Source organism: Thermobia domestica, chromosome 18 (assembly GCF_964235325.1).
Source record: "Thermobia domestica chromosome 18, izTheDome1.hap1.1, whole genome shotgun sequence".
NCBI classification, from domain to species: domain Eukaryota; kingdom Metazoa; phylum Arthropoda; class Insecta; order Zygentoma; family Lepismatidae; genus Thermobia; species Thermobia domestica.
The window spans coordinates 49,702,314-49,721,604 of record NC_137471.1 but is presented as its reverse complement, the minus strand read 5'-3'; the positions used below and the strand labels follow the sequence as shown (position 1 = coordinate 49,721,604).

General features: G+C 37.7%; 1 protein-coding gene across 2 annotated transcripts in view; it reads right to left on the bottom strand.

Annotated features, from left to right (window-relative positions):
- LOC145674803 (tRNA dimethylallyltransferase) overlaps positions 1-19,291 on the bottom strand; it is a 540,225-nt gene that overhangs the window by 181,886 nt on the left and 339,048 nt on the right. The window lies entirely within an intron of this gene.

Sequence of the window (19,291 nt, the reverse complement as noted above, 5' to 3'; positions counted from 1 at the left end):
TCTTATAATGTTAGCATGTGTCATGTGTGTAATCGGCAAAGACATGCATGTGGCAAATTTCAAGTCAAAAGAGCAGTAAATAAGAACAATAAAACGAAAATAAAACTTTCTTGTTCATGTAGCAGCATTTTGGTTTATTCACTCTAATTCTCCTATTTATAATTCTTTTCCTATGAAATTTACCACAAATATACATTTCCCGATTATACACATAGTATCAGTATTAAAAGTACCCTGCAAAATCATTATCAAATTATATTCCTACAAGAAGACAGTCATAGATATGCGACAATCATTTTGGACATGAGTGTACAGCAAGAAGGAGTGTCCTGCAACCAACTAAGCGTCCCAAGATTCCATTTCACCTCTTTCCTTAACTCTTTATTAAAACTTGCAGAAAATTACTACTTCCGGTTTCAATTAGAGAAAAACCTCGCCATACAAATCAAACTTCTTCATGTGGTGTACCAGGCGACACTGCTATCTGTTCTGATCAGGGCCGGATTAAGGGAGGTCTTAGTGGGGGGTGTAGCCCCGGGCCTCCAGATGGACGGAGGCGTCAAGAAATTTTCGAGGTACTCATTTTTTATTTATTACATTTATATAATAGAATAACTTCGTGCTTTAATGCACTTCTAAAGTTTCATTAGGTATAATATTTATATAATAGGGCAACTTTCCTACTGTACTTTTACAGAAATGTATTAGGCAAAGTCAGCAGGGGCCACATATTTTCTCTATCCCCGGGTCTCCAGATGGGCTAATCCGGCCCTAGTTCTGATACATATTTAATCAAAATCATTAACTCCACTGCCACCTGAAAAGTTGCTTCCGTGGTTATCTGAACGGAGAGCATTTTACAATATTATAAACAACAGGAATTTCGTGGAAAGTGTGAGAATATTTCCGGCTACACACATTCGTGGAATTCCATATGCAGTTTGCAAACACGCGCTTGCTCTCGTGTGCTGGAAAGTTTGACCTAACAATCATGGTTTATTTCTGTTGTTTCCTTCAGGTCATCTACTTGGAATTCTTTACGTGTCTCAAATCAGGCTGTTTGGTTTACAGTATAGTACCAAAGAAACAGTCACCATTGTTTTCAAAGGTTCCTTATAAGTACCGGAGGAATTCAATATTCAAACATTTCGTTAGGACTAGGAATTAGATTTCTGGACTTTTGGCAGCAATTGCTATGTTAACCCGTCACGTATATGGGATGATGATATTCCTCAACGATCGTACTACCCGGGGAATTGAGGAAGAAGAAAGGAAGCGACATAGGGCCATTATGTTAGGTGCCACCCCGGCATTTGTCTGGTGTGAATGAGGAAAATCTCCCTCAGGATGGCTAGCCTGAAAGATTTTTTTTAAAACTTTTCAGACCGAGTGTCCCCCCACCGGGAATCGAACCTGGGAATACCCGCACCAAAAGTGAATCCAAATATTTGAGTCGTATATTTTTTCGAATATTATACAGAAAATGTTATTCGACTTGTTCAGAAATGGCCAACGTTTTCTGAGCTGGGACTAAATAGTGTTTAAAAAAATACATGAAAGACCACCAAAGAAAACTTTTACATTGACGACCTCTGCAAGCTTGAAAGTAAAATAATCTCATAGGTAAAACAGTGATAGTTTTATAGTTTAAATCAGTGAAAATATATGCTATGATTTAGAAACAGGAAATACTATTAAAAATATCCAAGACAAAAATATGCATAATTTTGTCCCTTAAGATTCCAAAAGTAGCCAATCCCAGAAAAGATAGGCGAAGTTAAAATGAAAATATTAGTTATTTCTCTTCTGAAGGACTATTCAATGCATCTTGGTGGGCCACTATTTTGGGCTGTGGGACGCCACAATATCAATAACTAACTTCTACCTACCTGAGGCATCTAGCTGTTACTCATACGGTCCAGTTTCAATCCCCTGTGGATGCAGAATGTATTTTTCTTTTTTTACTCTCATTCCAAAGGGACTCCCGGGTGTATTCAGGTACATAGGGAAAATTGGTACATAGGGAGCCTTTTAGCTCTACAGCACTGAAGCTATATGAAACATGGATCTACATTACGAGCTTAAGATGGGCTTTTCTACGTGGAATCGAACCTGAGACGCGCGCGCTAGCCACTAGAGCAGCACGGCCATAAAGAGGATAACTATATTTTAAAAATCTCAAGAATAATCTTCAACTGCACTAAGATATGTCTGACAGTAAAATTCTGTACTTGATGACAATATATACAATACAGAAGAGACGAATACAGTTGCCAGCAACCTTCTACATGTTGTCAGTACGCACAAGAGAAGCATTTTACAACATTACTCTGATGGCGATGTCATCCTTCTTAACTTATTTAATATGCAGCACACAGTTTAAATATCGCTGTTGTAGGGTCATATAATTGCATGAAAATACTAAATCTTGCACTTTTGAAGGTGACTGTACATAGAAATACAAACGAAGAATACTACCGGTTTGGTGAACATCGTGTTCGTTAGTTTTCCCTGGAGCTTTCCCGTTTCCTGGCAGATTCTCATTCCATCAGTATCTTTCACAGTTATATATTTTCATTAATCACCCATCTCCTTTAGCCTGCAGAGCACTACCGTGAAACGTGAAACTGAAAAATTTCATTTTCATTTTTTATGATGTAGTTTAAGTCCTTTCAATAAGCTCATAGCGACTTTTTTTTTTTAATTTTAGCGAATAACTTAAAGAAGAATAAATAACGTTAAAGACTTCGAAAGTAAGCCATACAGTATCTACAAAATGCTATCACATGAACTAATAACCGTTTTCAAGAGATTTCGTATCGTGCAGGGGTTCTCAACCTTTCTTACGGTGTGCTACCAAAGTATATTAATGAGAAACTAGATGGCGCTTGAGGGCGGCGCTGAGAGTTCCCTTCAAACGCTGTTAGCAAATGAGAGGGCTGTGGTGTTGCCACACTTTGTGTATACAGTATATTCACGTTAGTCTATGTGCTACCTGCTCCTCTATCATGAGTTTACTTAGCCACACGTCTTTACCGCATAGCAACATCTCGTCCCAGCCTTCGTTCCATTCGCTTGGACCACACGCCATCCAGTTGGTTTTATGCTTTACGAGGAAGAATCAGAAAGTAAGGTTACAAGAAGAATATTTCTGGAGTTTTCATCTGATATACAAGAATGAGGAGCGTGCGGTAATTGTAATACATGGAGTTGGAAACTGTGCAGAGTTTTAGGCACCCGCCATCTACGGCACTAGTTCCAGGTAAACACAAATGGCGACTCGTTTGGAAAACTGGTCTCGCGAAGAAGTCAATTCAGTTATTCGATTTCTCTGGGCGAAACACGTAACCGCGGCTGAAACTCACAGGTAGCTCGTAGAGGTTTACGGAGAGACTGTAATGTCTCGTCAGCATATAGCAGAATACGGAAAGTTTGCGGCTGGTAGAGACAATGTCACCAACGAGAAGCGCAGTGACTGATCTAGCACAGCATCAACAGATCTGAACACAAGTCGTTGGGACATCGTTGACCACCCTCTCTACAGTCCAGACCTCGCTCCAAGCGACTTCCGTATGTTCCCGCTCTTGAAGGAACACCTAGGAGGCCGTCGTTTCGCTTCAAACGAGGTGAAACATTTCGTGACAACGTGGATGAACACACAGACAGGATTTTTACCAGCAGGAGGTGAAACACTTCTTGACAACGTAGCTGAACATGCAAGGACAGGATTTTTATCAGGAAGGAATTTTCAAGCTCATCCCATGATGCCACAAGTGCCTTAATCGATATGGAGGTCATGTGGAAAAATAAGCTCATGTATGTACTATATGTTGGCTGTATTGGTTGAATGAAATTATATATTGTCGCTGCACCTCGAAGAACCGCTATCTGACAATTTTGTCGAAAATGATTTACGCCGTGCAAATAAACCTGAAAGCTGTTAGGCACCGTCCCTTATAATGTGATGAGTGAATATTCAATTGTTTCGCCACAATTATGAAAAAAAAAAATAATAGATTGAAATTAAAGGCTTCAAATGCTCATCAGGTACGTATTAATCCTGTATGTGCTTATAAAAGTGGAAAAAATAAACCGACATGTGCTACGTAAACACTAAAATAGTAGTATAATATTGTTGAGGCAAGCTACAAACATGTCCAGTGCATAATATACGAAAAACCAATTTTATTATATTTTCCAAGTGCTTCCTTGTGTTTGGCAAACCCTTAAGCGTTTATAATGTTTCTCCTGAAAAGTTATGGTTTTAACACACAGCGGTTCTGCGAGGCGCAGCGACGATATACTTTCACAGCAGGCTTTGTAACCTTACTGTCTGATCACCCCTCGTAGTTAATACTACCATATGTTGTAAATACTACAAACAGCGGTTCGCGTACCACAGGTTGAGAAACCTTGGTATAGTGTATAAATCTGGTTACGCAATACTTCTGACGTCATATACACCGCATACCCAACTTTCTAGTCTATACGGAAAGGTTAGGAAATAGTTATCACTAAAAAGTGGGGTGAGCTTAAAATCTTTAGTGGAGAGCTTTAGTGCAAGAAATTTCTAATTAATTTCTGTTCCAAACATAAATTAAGCGGCTAAAGTCTAGAATCTTCTGACTCATTTAATTCCATAATCTCTGATACAAAGAACTGAAAAAAAAAATCCACTTTCCCCCATCTTGGCCACATACAGGGGTTAAAAACCCCGGCGACATAAGTTCATGGCCATATTGGTTTTCTTTAGCAAAGAGGAAGCGATATATACGAAGAGGTTACGACCTTGAAATTCTACCGGAAACTGTGTTATCTTCCCTCGTGCTCTTTTTTTCAGCAGGTCGTTCCATGCTACGGAGATCCCCTCTGGGAGACATCCCTCGAAGATCAAGGTTCATTATGTCTGGGTCACCAGAATACACGTAACATTTGATCCCGTAATGGCATTCCCATGTGCTGAGCGCCCTAGTACTTTCGTCTCCCTTTACACGTTTCAATCCTTTCCATGCTCATCATGCGTAAACAGCTTATTGTATGCATATTGGATTAACGCTAACTGATTGAATTCAATATGTTTGTTTTGCAAGATGGAATACCCGATACATAAACGATGATTCCAACTTTCCTTAGCGATATTTCTTTCACCACTCAAGCTTCAAAAAAAATGACAACCTTGTTGATGTCTTTCTCAATAGTGTTGCCAACACATTACGAGGTTATCCAACCAGACCAAAAACTTAAAACCATTTGAGATTTAAGAGTCTTCATCCCGGCGAAATTAAAATACCGCTAATTTTACAGTAATTATGTGATATCTTCAAATAGATAAAAGATAATTGAAATATGGAACAAGAGCGCCCTAGACAATATTATTTTGCGTGAGGTACCGTTATCACAAGTCACCTAGCGGCTTTCCGTTTTCAGCTGTTTAGAAACGCGAAAATAAATGCTGATTTTCAAAATGGCTCGAAATTGAAAGCAGATAAGTGAGTCGTGATAACGGTTTCTCATGTAAAATAATATTGTCTAGGGCGCTCTTGTTCCACATTTCGATTATCTTTGATCTATTTGAAGACATCACATAATTACTGTAAAATTAGCGGTATTTTAATTTCGCCGGGATGAAGATTTAAAAGCTACTAGGAAACACCTGATGACAAAGGCGTATCCGCACTGGAGTACCACTTCTCGTAGTTTCTACGGAGCCAAGCAGTGTCAGATCTAGTCAAAAGAAAAGATGAGCGATCATTTGCACTCGCCAGATGGTGTTGGCATTGCGATGTCCTCAAGCGTCATGAGGATGATTGAGGAGCTACTTGAAAGAAAGAAGTAACGAACTCAGGTCTAGAAAGTCAGCATTATCGGGAAAGGAAGCCAATGTGCTGACCATACATCCCTCCAAAAGACTTGAGTGCCACAAGCCGGCTCATAGGCCCTGGTCCTAAGCGCTGTTGTACCAGAAGTTTATTTGCTTCAGAATCCTCATCACATAAGAAAAAAGTAGTCAAGTTTTTGACACGGAATGGATTCTGGTTTATTGACGTTTCTATTACATAAGTACAATTGGTGCAAATATATTACGTGGTGTAGCGTGAATTATACCAAAAAGTCAAGAAGTGGATCGAATTATTGTCTCCGGAGCGTCCAATTAATCTCACACATCTTTTTCAAGCAATTTTTCTTGCAACAACCTTAACATTCCGAATAGGCTGACACTTTACTTTAAAAACACGACTTGCTACACAGAATCAGAATCAATGGAGATTGCGCTAAGGTCAACCTTTTATTTGTATCAGTCGAAACAATTTTAAAGAGGCCAAAAGTGGTCCAAAAATAGGTATACAGACCTGCATCTATCAAGTGTGACATTTTAATTGATTAAAATAATTAATTTATTTGCTTCGGTTTGTTCCGAACTTAAGATATAAGTGAAAATAAATTAAGAACAGATAAGGAAGAAACTAAGTCAATACCTATATGGATAACAATAAGTAAACTATATAAAATGTCATGAGAAGATCAGTACGGGACTGTATACCTACTTTTGAGCCACTCTGTATTAGCAGTCATGAGATTTTTTGATACGGTTTCAACAATTCCGATTTGTTCCTTGTTAGTTATACCAGGCAACAATTCATTAAAAAGAAAAAGATCCACCAACAGTTATTCACCACTAATTCGATCTTACTGAAAATTAGAGATGGGCAAAACCGGTTAAAAAAACAAAATCCGAAAAACCGACATTCCGGTTTTCTCCAAAACCAGCTTCGGTTTCTCACCGAAACTAGTTTCGGTAAAAACTTCGGAAAACATAAAACTATTTCTGTGGAATCAGTTTCAGGAGAATGAAACACTATTCTGGTCAGAACCACTGGAACCGTTTTTGAAGAAAACTGAAACCGAATCCGGGGAAAAACCGAAACAGATTTAGGTGGAAAACAGTTTTTGAAAATTTTCCAAACCCGGTTTCAGTTTTCCTTTAAAACAAACGTAAAACCGTTTTTTGTGCCCACCACTACTGAAAATATCCCTACTAAATGAGCATTCTAAACCACTTAATTGGCAACACTTTTCTCAAACCCTGTTTCGTCGGAAAACAATGACTAAGGACAACGCACATTAAGAATAAATTAGATCTTCAACAACTGTAGCTGCTCTCATCAACATTCGTCAAACCTAATTAATAAAATTGGTTACACTTCTGGTCCAAACTATTGTTTTCCCTGAATACTTTTACCAAATAGCGTATTTCTGAATGTTATATTAAGACATAAAAATCAAACTGACAAGGTTATCAGGTATCATCCATCTCACAACAATCGCACCGTATTTTCCACAGTGGAAAAGTTTATTTTCGATTCACGACTTATTATTTTCATTTTCCCACGAGATTTCTGGCTCTTATTATGCATATTCGATTGAAACTCTTTCATCAAGGGAACATGTTCTTCCATTGTTCTAAGCGATTTTAAATACACTTTCGGCCTTGAATTACGAATGTCTAACTACGGAATTGGTTCATTCGAGATTACCTTTCTTCAGTGGCGTCATTTCAGATTCTGTTTGGGGGAGAGGGGAAAAAATTTAGACGATTTTCGCGCTTTTCATTTATATATTATTATCCTCTTAATTAAATGTATACAAACTCAGGGCTAATTCTCTCTTTCCCCATCGAATCCCAAATGATAGGCTTATTTAGTGCAAATTTTTCCTTGTCTGCTCCAGGTGCAGTACCAATTACGGCTATTAGTATACTGATGTCTTTTTACTCAGTTTCAGTAACCAACACAGTTCTAAAAATAAAAAAATAATTAAAAAAAAAAACATGGTCGCTGGGTTCAGATCGATTTTTTTTTCAATTTCCTTCAAACAGGTATGATATTTTCAACTTTATCATCTACAGTATATTCTTTTCTGCGCCCTGCAATCACACATTGGAGTTTACAGGACCCCAACCACATTTTAAATTTACATTAAGAATTAATTTCACGACATTAATTAACACAAATTAATGTAAATTTATTTTCTAGTCGCAGCTTCCGAAAACATTATTTATAATTTCTGTACCTAGTGTGCTCAAGTTTTTCAGAGGGCATCATCCGTGATTCTCTACTTTCTTGACCGGTGAGTACCAGGGTCGATATGAGTAGGTAGAGACCCGGTATGATCTGTAGGTCACGAATACCTTGGTCTCGATGTAGCAAACTGAGATGTGTTCGAACGAGAGTCGAAAAACAGACCGACGGTCCCGACAGTGTTGTGTTACTTTTCGGATCACTGTACGCCACTGGAGAGGCTTCCGGTCAAGATCTTTGGGTCCATCCTCATCTTCTGACTGCTGCACAAAACTACGGTGGTCCAGCAAGATCCTCACAAGATGAGACAAAAACCGGCCCAGAAGCACGGATTGTTTACTTGTGGGGGCAGGTATCTTTGGTGAGTGATCGACGGGTCTCTCAGGCAATGTGGGTATGGGGAGAACGGGCAGACCGCTCGTTTTCAAATGTGCAAAACATGTTGCATTTTAACTCGTTCCAATGCCAAGGTTCAAAACAGCCAGACACTGCTGATCGCTCTCGGCTATTTCGACCCATGCGTCAGCTGAGCTTAGTATGTGTGTGTCAGGAAACAAACTGAACTGTGCCTCCTCCGTAACACACTCCTAGCTGTAGGCTTGCCAGATATCACAATCAAGCCAAGAATAGGTTCTAACTGGAACCAAACCAAGCTCAACTGACGCATGAGTCAAAATAGCCGAGAGTGATCAGCAGTGTCTGGCTGTTTTGAGCTCTGGCACTGGAACAACTTCAAATACGACATCGGGGTTTGCATATTCGGAAACTAGCTTATCTGCCTGTTCTCTCCATACCCATATTGGCAGAGGGACCCGTGGGTCACCAGATGTAAACGCCCTTAGAAGTAAACAATCCGTGCTTCTAGGACGGTTCTCGTCAATTCCTGTGAGGATTCTGCTGGATCTCCATGGTTTCATAGGCAGTGTGCGGCATAGAATTACGCAGGAGAGTAAGGAGATGAGGATAAATCCAAAGATCTCCACCGGAAGCCTCTCCAGTGGCGCATTGCGACCCAAGAAGGGACCACAACACTGTCGGGACCGTCGATTGGTTTTTAAACTCCTGTTTGAACACATCTCCTTTACGACAACGACACCAACGTATTCATGACCTACAGAGCCTATCGGTTCTCTATATCGACCCTGGTACTCGCCGGTCAAGAAAGTAGAGAGTCAACAATGCATTGGGTGGAGATGCTCCTTGTATTATAAAGTTGCGGGTGGCGTGTCTGTAAATAATGCCCTCTACAGTGCAGTTCAGTTTATTTGAAATCGAACACCAATGACAGGCCTAATTTGCGATCCTCTACGGTAGCAATTCACCATTGTTATATATATATATATATATATATATATATATATATATATATATATATATATATATATATATGAGAACCATGTGAACCACCAGGGAGAAGACAAGACTGTTTATTGGACGTCTCTCACACCAATAGACAGGTTCTGTCGCAGGCTTGCCAACCATACGATAACTTCTTGTGATATACGATAATTTAAGCCTTAATGTCATAGGCCTATACCATAATATCCTTGCGATAATAGGCTTAGGTGAATGTACGATAATTTTAGAACGCACACTTTTTTTTTCAGGTTTTGAATGCACAAATAAATTGTAGATGTGCATTAAATAATTATAAAACAAAGACACACACACACTGAGGTTTTTAACAGTTATTCCCGCTAAAATATATGAATAACGATTTGAGAACTGGCAAATGGAAACCCTGTCACCATTCTTTAAATTCAATTACATTTACAAAGATGTGGAAATATTGTTCTTCAGAGTAGTGTTAAAAAGGATTTAAAAATGGTGAGAACAGTGACGCCGATTTGGAGTTTAGAACTGAAGATTATTAGATAAGTCTTTTTAACCTATTATTGCTATTATTAGTAACATTATACTTGTTTCTACAATTAGATATCACGTGCGTAACGAATATAGATCTACGATTCTACGATATTAAAAAAAAAAAAAAGCGATACTTTTCAAGACGAAAATCGATAATTTTGTTCTCCGAGGTTGGCAACTCTGCTATGTAGCTCAATCGTTATGAAGTAGTGGAATTAAAAACAGAGAGTACAGTCAAAGCGATTCTTCCAGGCGCCGATCTTTAACTTTCTGGAACTTCAGCAGACGAGCAAACAGTTCAGAAACCGTAATCTAAGCCCTTAACGAACCACATCATTTACGCGTTCAGGAAAATCCTTAGCCGCCAGATTTCCAACCGTGCTCTCCTTATTGTAGATCGGTAAGTCATCTTTAAACTCTCTGCAGTAGTCATGTAAACAACCCATCATCCCTCATTGTGTAGATTGGTAAGTCCTACTTTAAACTCTCTGCAGCAGCCTGCATACAACTATCACTTACAAAGTTCCCGGAATAATCCTTATACATTCGATGTTGAATTGCGGCTGTATTAAGCCCTTCCCATCTGGAATAATCGAATTAGATCATGTAGTTCACACTTGGCGGGTGCTTTGATTGCACTCATATGTTTTCAATGATTAAATAGCAGCGTGTATCAAATGCGAAGGGAGATGATGTTTAATGAACTGTTTTGTCTTATCACCGTTTCCCCATCTCACGTGGTACTCTCCTGGCTTAATGTTGAAAAAATTAGCCTTCGAATTATTCGAATATTAACATACATCCCAGTCAAACAGTCTTATAATTTATTTCAATATCTTCTTAAAATCAGCAATGTACTCCGGGGACTATCGAACCCCATTCTGTAGTATGAGTACCTATACGTTCCGGGTTAGTATTTCCTCTTCGCTTATGATCAATCCTAATGGATACATACCTCACGGGATAAAACAAAATATTTTTGAATATTTTTACTTTGATATACAGAATAGAATGAAGAATGAAGCTGGCACAAAAATGACTTGTTGCACGTTGTCAAAAAGTCAACACGTTAAGATAATAATAAACATACGAAAAGGAATTTCGATCTATCATCCTCAAATCTCACATACCTTCCCCCCTTCATGTCTTTCACGTTAACATTAGTTTATTTCTTTCCTCATCATTAAGGATTTTCATCTAACTTTAACAAGCATTGGGGCATTTTCACATCGCATTCCTTCAACGCAGCAACCATGCAAAAAACCTGCACAAAAACTTTACTGGTTGAAACAGAATGTGCTAAGTCATCATTACCTTTTCAGTTGCAGAATTATTCTCTTCAAGCATCTGGTAGTAGCTTCAGTAACTTTAACTCCATTGAGGCAGTCCATTGGAACCTCACGTCTTAACGTCTTACCATTTGAGAATATCTATTAATGTCAACATCCACAATGTCTCTAAGAGCAACCAAATGTACAAAGCGGCATAGTATAATACTGGATAACATACGATTTATTATGATTTGTTTAATACACCCTCTCTTCCTGTTTTGGAAATAATTTAATTTGGTCTGAACTATTGTCCAACGTTTTATATCCGCATTAAAAAATCTTAGTGAAAGTAAAAACTTACATAAAATTAAGACCGAACCCTACCTAAAGGTCTATTTCACAAGGGTACTACGTAAGTCAAGGTTTCCTTCCATGCCACGTTTGGTCAAGATCGGATGAATTTTGTAGGTCGCGTACTCTTCTTGTGATTTCTTTTTTATTACGAGGATTGTTCAGTAAGTTTTTTCTCCAACTCTCTATGTTTTAAATTAATTATTGTACGTTAATAATTTTAATGATGATTTTGAAATTGAGTTAGGCTTTTTTTCCTGGTGATAGTTGAATGACCTCCAGGCACCATGATCCTTCCCTGCTTTGCAGGGACACAGTGGATGACCCCCAACTTACGTAAAGAGTGCCCTGGTTCCCAGGGGCCAGCTATAGAAAATGACCCACCCCCCTCCTCCTCCTCGTGAATGAATAAAAAAAATGAAATTATATTGTAACATACTCATACACTGTGTGTGTGAGCATATTTTTAATCCCTCACATGTATAACATGTTCGAACAGTGTGTGTGAGAAGTTAAACATGGCCCCTGCCCCAGCTACAGAAAATGACCCACCCCCTCCTCCTCCTAAATGAATGAATTAAAAAAAGAAATTATATTGATTTGAAAGCCCCTGAACCACTACAACAATCCCATATTGAAATGATTGAATGGCAACGCATACTATCTATTCTTTCGTATTATTATAAATAATACTCCTTGTTAAAAAAAGGGGAACCCTACAGGAACTATACGAACAATATGTGGGAAGTGAAAAATATGGCAAGCCATACTCCCTGTTAAAAATTGTGAAAATGGTAGGGACATATCTTTATTCATGTGGGACTTCATCATTTATTGGTTCGTTTTCATTAAAGAAAACTCGGGGGAATTATAATTTGAAAGACGTTGTATACGGATCACTCCAAGGCAGCGTGCTGTCACCACTATCCGCGGCATCCTCTTCACCTGTTTGGGCCGGACCGGGTTCGTATTCATTAATGTCGAGAGTCTCATCCACATTTACTTGTTACATCGTAGTTGTTCAAAAACTCCAGCATGTGTTCAGCGGCTTTTCGTTCCGCCACTGTCGGTTCTCTCGATTCAACGTACCCTTGTTTTGAAAGCTCCTTTTGCATAACTAACACCACATTGAGAGGGTTCATATTGCAGGTCTACACTGGCGTTTTTAGATGAACAATAGTGCGGACAAATTCACTATACAGAATATTGCGCGTTTTGACTCGCGTATGTCACAAACATACTATCACTTCTCACGGGCTAGCACCTGCTGTCACGCTCACTTCGTTCCATCTGTGCCAGTGAAACCCGTAAACAATTCGAGTGGTCTCACTGTGGTAAATTAGCCCTCTCGTGGGAGATTGCAACAAATGGAACTCGACTCCGCAGTGCTGCCTTTCACTGATATTGTGATTCTGTTTGGGACCGTCGAAAAATAAATGAAATGAAATCTTTGAGCTTTACGTCCCACAGTTATGCCGGTTAGGCTAAAGGAGACAGTGATGATGAGAGATAAGTGAAATAGTGGAATGAAGAAAGTGGGAGGAAACGGGAGAACCCCGAGAAAATCCACGAGCACGGTGTTTGTCCACCACAAAGTCCACACGGCGCGAGCTGGGATCGAACCAGGGACCCCAAGCACCAGAGGTGGACGCTCTACCAGTCACCGCGTCTTCCGTCGAAAAACAGTGTAGGACATTGCGCAAAAGAAAAGAAACATTCGTAAAGAAATGTCAGCTAGAACATGGCTGGGCCTTATCACCCATGCATACTATGTTTCAAATACTGTTGTTTAAACAAACGTAGGCCGAAATGTCCTTTGTTTTCACGAAACAGCAGGAAAAGTGAATAAGAAACGTACAAAACGTTGCCCAGGAGTGAGTTTCGATCCCGGTAGGTCCTGCTTTTGGTAACCAATCCAATATTATATTACCTACTCTCCCGATCGAGCTGCCTTCATGCTGTTTCACAATAGATAGCCCTTTGTAGTTCCTGTAGTCTTCAAACGAACGCTCGTATCGCGGGTGTAACTGTGGATTTTACTGTACCAAGCCGGGTCCCAATATCCTTGAAAGACATAATGCGCCAATGCGGAGACACTTCCATGTAGACACTGTTACGTTTACTTGTCGCGAACCATGGCCGTGGCATGTTACCCAATGCCGTGGCGTCTTCTGTCCTTCGCATACACGTTTGTTTTACCCGAGTCTTCTACATTTTCATCATTCCAACATTTCATTCATTTCTCATAATCACCGTCTCCTTTAGCCTGGTCGACATAACCGCGGGACGTAAAACTAAAAAAATTCATTTTTCTTCTACAGTTCATCACGTCCTCACCATTACACATGTTTTTCGCGATTACATAATTGATTTTCATTTTGCATTTTACCTTACATTGATATATCACACATCCTACTTCTCATTTCAATACCTTACGCTATATCCAAGATCGTGGCTTTCAAGATGGCCGCCAGAACATTGTTATAACATATCAGGTATCTCTTTGATATCATTCCGCTGCTTCTCGCCCTTTCCGTTTTCGACATAAACGGGTATCTTGCGACGTTTACCTTAGATCATATTGTCGCGTGGTGCGTTATGTTGGGGAGCATAACTCCGGTGTTTCTGGCACTGGGTAGCTCCAATTTGGCATTTTTTCTTCTTTTCCATTATGTGTCCTCTGGGCGAAGTTTGAGTCGGATCTGAGTGTGCCTCGTTGTGGACCTTGCTTGTTAGAGTCTACACTTACTTTTGGATAATAAAAGATTAGTTTGAATTTCACCTTTTTGTTTTTTATTATGAGAAGTTGAATATTGTTTTATATGTAGTGATGTATTTCTTTTTCGTTTTGCACTAGCGGAAACAGATTGCCTTTGACTGTACATCTTATCACGGTAGAATGCACTTTATATCAGTATGAACCATGAGCTGATTTATACTCACAAACCTGCGCAGAAGAATGCGCATTACAATATTTAATTTTTTACGTACATTGGTTTTTATTTTCAATGAACTTTATGAAGATTTTTTTGTGTGTAAAAATAGACATTTTGTAATAAATTACATGATACTATTTTAGTAACAAATATTGTATTTATAATACACCAACCCATATATTATTATTATTATTAAGTTTAGTATTGTCAAGATACAACTTGCAAGGAAATTTTTGTTGGAAGACATTAGAAACTCTGAGAACATTTAAATTAGGAAAATATCAATAATTGTTCGCATTGCGAAAGTGATTGTGCCATTACTGGTACCCCAGAATTGCATAAGGCTATAAAATACTCGCCATTAAAGAAATATGGGACTAGATGGTTCTAAGGGAAAAACTCTGATAGTCTGAAAACTCTGAAAAAAAAGCAGACAAAGAAAAATATATTGCAGATTATTATTATACTCATGAGGACATCGAACACTTACAAACTTCTCTTAGGCTGCCACAAATGGAATGTTTTTATTAAATACTGAATGTTAATATCATTATTATTAGTAGTATGGCATTCGCACACGTAAGATGTTTCATCCGTCATGATTTGTATTCTATTCAACAATACGAAGAAACAGTTTTCCGAATAAAGTCGATATATACACAAGCAGAAAAACGATGGAAATGACTAGATTGGACACTGATTTGTTCATTTTTAACGCTGTATTTATATACCTTGTTATGACGTCATTCAGCAAGTTTAACGGAAACGCTCACTTAAAAACGTAACCAATAGCTTTCATTCGCTTTTATGACTCTAAGAACTCTCTTGTTAGAAGCCTGTATTATTTTAAAATTATTATTATTCAAATGGTTAATGAGATGTATTTTAGCAGTATCAGTTTACGAAAACTTTATAGCACTTAGTTTTTTCTTTGTAAGCCCACACTACTACTACTACTATTACAAATAATAAATTAGTAACCTTAAATTACGAGAATTATTTTTGAATTACTAACTGTATGAAACATTCCATCCAGCTCTGTTAATTCTTGTTAAATTACATCGAATGTTTTATTGAAAAAAGAATTTAAATTTGGAACAAACTCATAGCAACAACAACAGATGTACGTATTAGAACACCGTACGTATGTATGAAACTTTCTGCTAGAGCAAACCTACAAGAGTAAAACAGGCAACATATATAATAATAATAAAGTTAGAAGCTCGTATGATAGCGAATTAGATCGGAAATGTAAATATACTAAAGGATATATATATTCTAATTTTAAAAAGAAGAAAATACTTAGATACGTAAATGAAATACTCCAACTACCATGAGACAGAAATACAGAGTAAGGTTAGCTTGGGTTAGGTTCAGCGTAACAACTAAAATTGCATAGCAAGCGATCCGTAATACTGGAGTATACGTTCCAGTAAATAATAAACGACTTTCCACGGGAAAGAAGTTAAAAAGCAAAAGATAACTAGAAAAAACGTGCAAAGCAAGGAAAAAACAGAACAAATAACCAGGGAGAAAGATAGCTATGAAGATAAAAATAGGAAAGAAAGGTATTTGTGTATGGCATAGGTAGAGAGCAATGAAGAGAAAAAATAAATATGCAGACGAGAATAGTTACAGAGGAAGAGAGGGAATACTACAAGTGGTGGAGAAGGAACAAGAACAGAAAAACCAGAAGATAAAGAAAGGAAAGGAAACAGCCAAATAGCAGAAAACAGAGCAAAGTTAGTTTAGTTTAAATTTAGAACTTAATGAATCAAATAGAGGGAGAACAAAGAAAAACAAAAAATACCACCATCCAGAGAAAAGAAAAAAGTCAAAGAGAAAAGCAAAAGATAAATAAAAAATACAAAGTAAACTTTGGTCAGGTTAGGTTAGGTTTAGAAGATAATGAAGCAAATAAATAGAGGAAACAAAAGACAAATCGTTAAATTGTCAAGGAGGGAGAAAAAAAGAGGAACAGGATATAGGTATGTAGATGGTAGTAGGTAAAAGAAAGAGAGAGAGAAGGAAGTAAAGAACGTTGGAAAAACACAAATCATCATGTAAGAAGATGAAAAGTTGGGGTAATAACGAGAGGAAAAGAAGAATAAAGAAAATCTCCACTGAAACGAATTATTTACAAATTGGCACAGACTGAAACGATATTGTACTATAATAAGGATAGAGAATTTTTGGTTTTCGAAATTATTTGTAGGTTCACAGCGTAGCTGTTCTTAGGAGTATGCTCTGGCATAAGATCCAACTAAAGTTAGAAATATTTAAATATATGTATGTATAATTGACCGTTTTCAGAACTAATAACTGATGTATATCCTGTCTTAAATCTTGAAATGAGCTTGTAAGCCATATGTATTAGCACTTTTCCTGTAATAGAAGTCTGTCAAAGGAAGGGAATCACGTTTCCCCATTGCATGTTGGCTCACAATTGTGGTTAATTCATAGTTTTCGTGTTCTACAGTATTGCTTTCCATACTTAGTTCATATTTGCAATTCTTTCTAAACACTAACATATGTTTAATGGACCCAATAAGATATGTTCTTTAGTTCATTGATGGTATGCATTCCAACACTACGACAGTGTCGTACCTGATTGCCTAACCATGCAGGATAAAACCGTTGGACAGGCCCTATAATCTTGACAAATATACTTGTAGGGCACCCTCCCGCGTACTGTGTAGTATCCATATAACTGTACTTGCTTCACCAATTCTAAAACAAAACCGTGCCAGGTCAATTCCATTTTCAGTAAACATCCCCTATTCTTTTTTATCTTGCACCACCCCATGTAATGACTTTCACACGATAATAAATATTTAACGAGTGTTATTATAAATAACACGAACGAACAAATAATTAACACGGAACTTCTAATGAAGTGATTGAACAAAAAAAGAAGAAATTCGTATCACGACTTGTCCAAGGATTGAACCGGGGACCGTAAGTCTATGAGGCACGCGTCTTACTACACCAGAATATGGGGATGACACTGGAAGGAAGAGTGCTGAGTCAAATGTGTGCCGCGTACATATACAATACTAAACTGTTTTTTTCTTAATAGCAGCACTGTTCTATAAAAAAATTCCCTACTCTCATAATTTTGACAAATATACCTATAGGCTCCGAAAACGTACAGTGCACTCCCCCATGTTTTTTTTTCAACGTTCATAACCTAGAATCCTGCTCTTACAAGCACAGTGATAATTTAGTATCTTATTCCATTTTCAATTAAGTTTATGAATCCTGCAAACTTTCTTTCGGCATTCCCTGTGATTTACTTGTGTCAAGTTTTCTCGTGTCTTCCGTGAAAAAACTTTTACAAACTCCTAACTTAATCAACTCCCTTTTAAATCTGAAATTATCTATCCACGGAATTATTTCTAGGTTCACAAGCTATGCGCGTTTTAGCTTCTATAAGAAGCGTAGCACGTAAAATTGCACAGCAAACGATTCAATAAATAATTAATGACTTTTCATAGAAAAGGACAATATGAAAATATGAAGCGAGCGAACAAAAGTAAAAAAAATAAAAATCTTATCACAGCCTGACCGAGGATCGAACGCAGGACCTTTAGTGCATGAGTCTAGCGCTTTATTCACTAGGCTACGGGACGACAATATCTCAACGCTACGCTTTCCCAGGTGGCACGTGTTTGTATCAACGTATCCAAGTTCAGCATTTATTTTTACCCATGTTAGAACTGTTTCAGTATACTAGTCAAATTATATTTATGCTTTCAATATGGTAGTACATTTGGTTTCTAAACTGTTTCAAACATGGAATGTTCCATGTAATTTTTATTACGATGTATTTAAAAACGAAAGAGAAGTTTGTACATTAAATATGTTTCAATTATTTTATTTTTCTCACTCCATACAAATTAATTCGATATCATAGTATATTATTAAGTTTCCCATTACTGTAGTCCGTGCACCCTTCCTTGCTTCTCATAAAATTGGAATTTATTCATGTGGATCTGTATTTTCAAACATACACACACACACGATATATATATATATATATATATATATATATATATATATATATATATATATATATATATTATGACAGTCGTCACCTCTCACAATTGTGTATGTATTATTAAATAAAATTTGTATTTTTATTTTTGTTTCACTTTGTATGTATTTTTTTTTCTCGTGTTCTGTTTAAAGTCTGGATAGAGAAGAATATCTTTAAAAAAACAGAGCAGTGGTCATCTCACTAAAAATCCGAGGACCCTTGCTGTCACCATGGCAATTTATCGCTCTCGGGTGGCGGAGAAACCCAAGCCATTTTAACGGACACACAAACACACCCACACAGAGAAAAGAAAATTCAAAAATTTAACAGAAGAGAAAGAAAGACAAGATTTTAAAAACTAAGTCAGTTGCTACAAAAAACGTGCAGCGAGAACACTAGAAAAAGAAACGCCTTCACAACATCGTTGCAGATATATGTTAATTTTTGTTGATCTTGATTATACAAGTATGTATCTGCAATAAAGTCTTAGTGTTAGTGTCGCTGCAACGATAGTGCTGATATCCCAAATTCCTGCACAACTTAAACTCTCTCTCGTATTAAAATGGACAGTTTGTGTGTGTATAAAATGGTACTCTGTATCTTCTCCAAAAAGCGAGTGCAAGGTCCAGCTGGATGCTTTAACACCGAACTCCAAGTGGGACATGAGGATTCTACGTGTCGTGTAAAATTAAAAGACAAGGTAGGATCTATACTTGCTTTCCTATTGGGAGGCGTTTTCCATTTTCATAT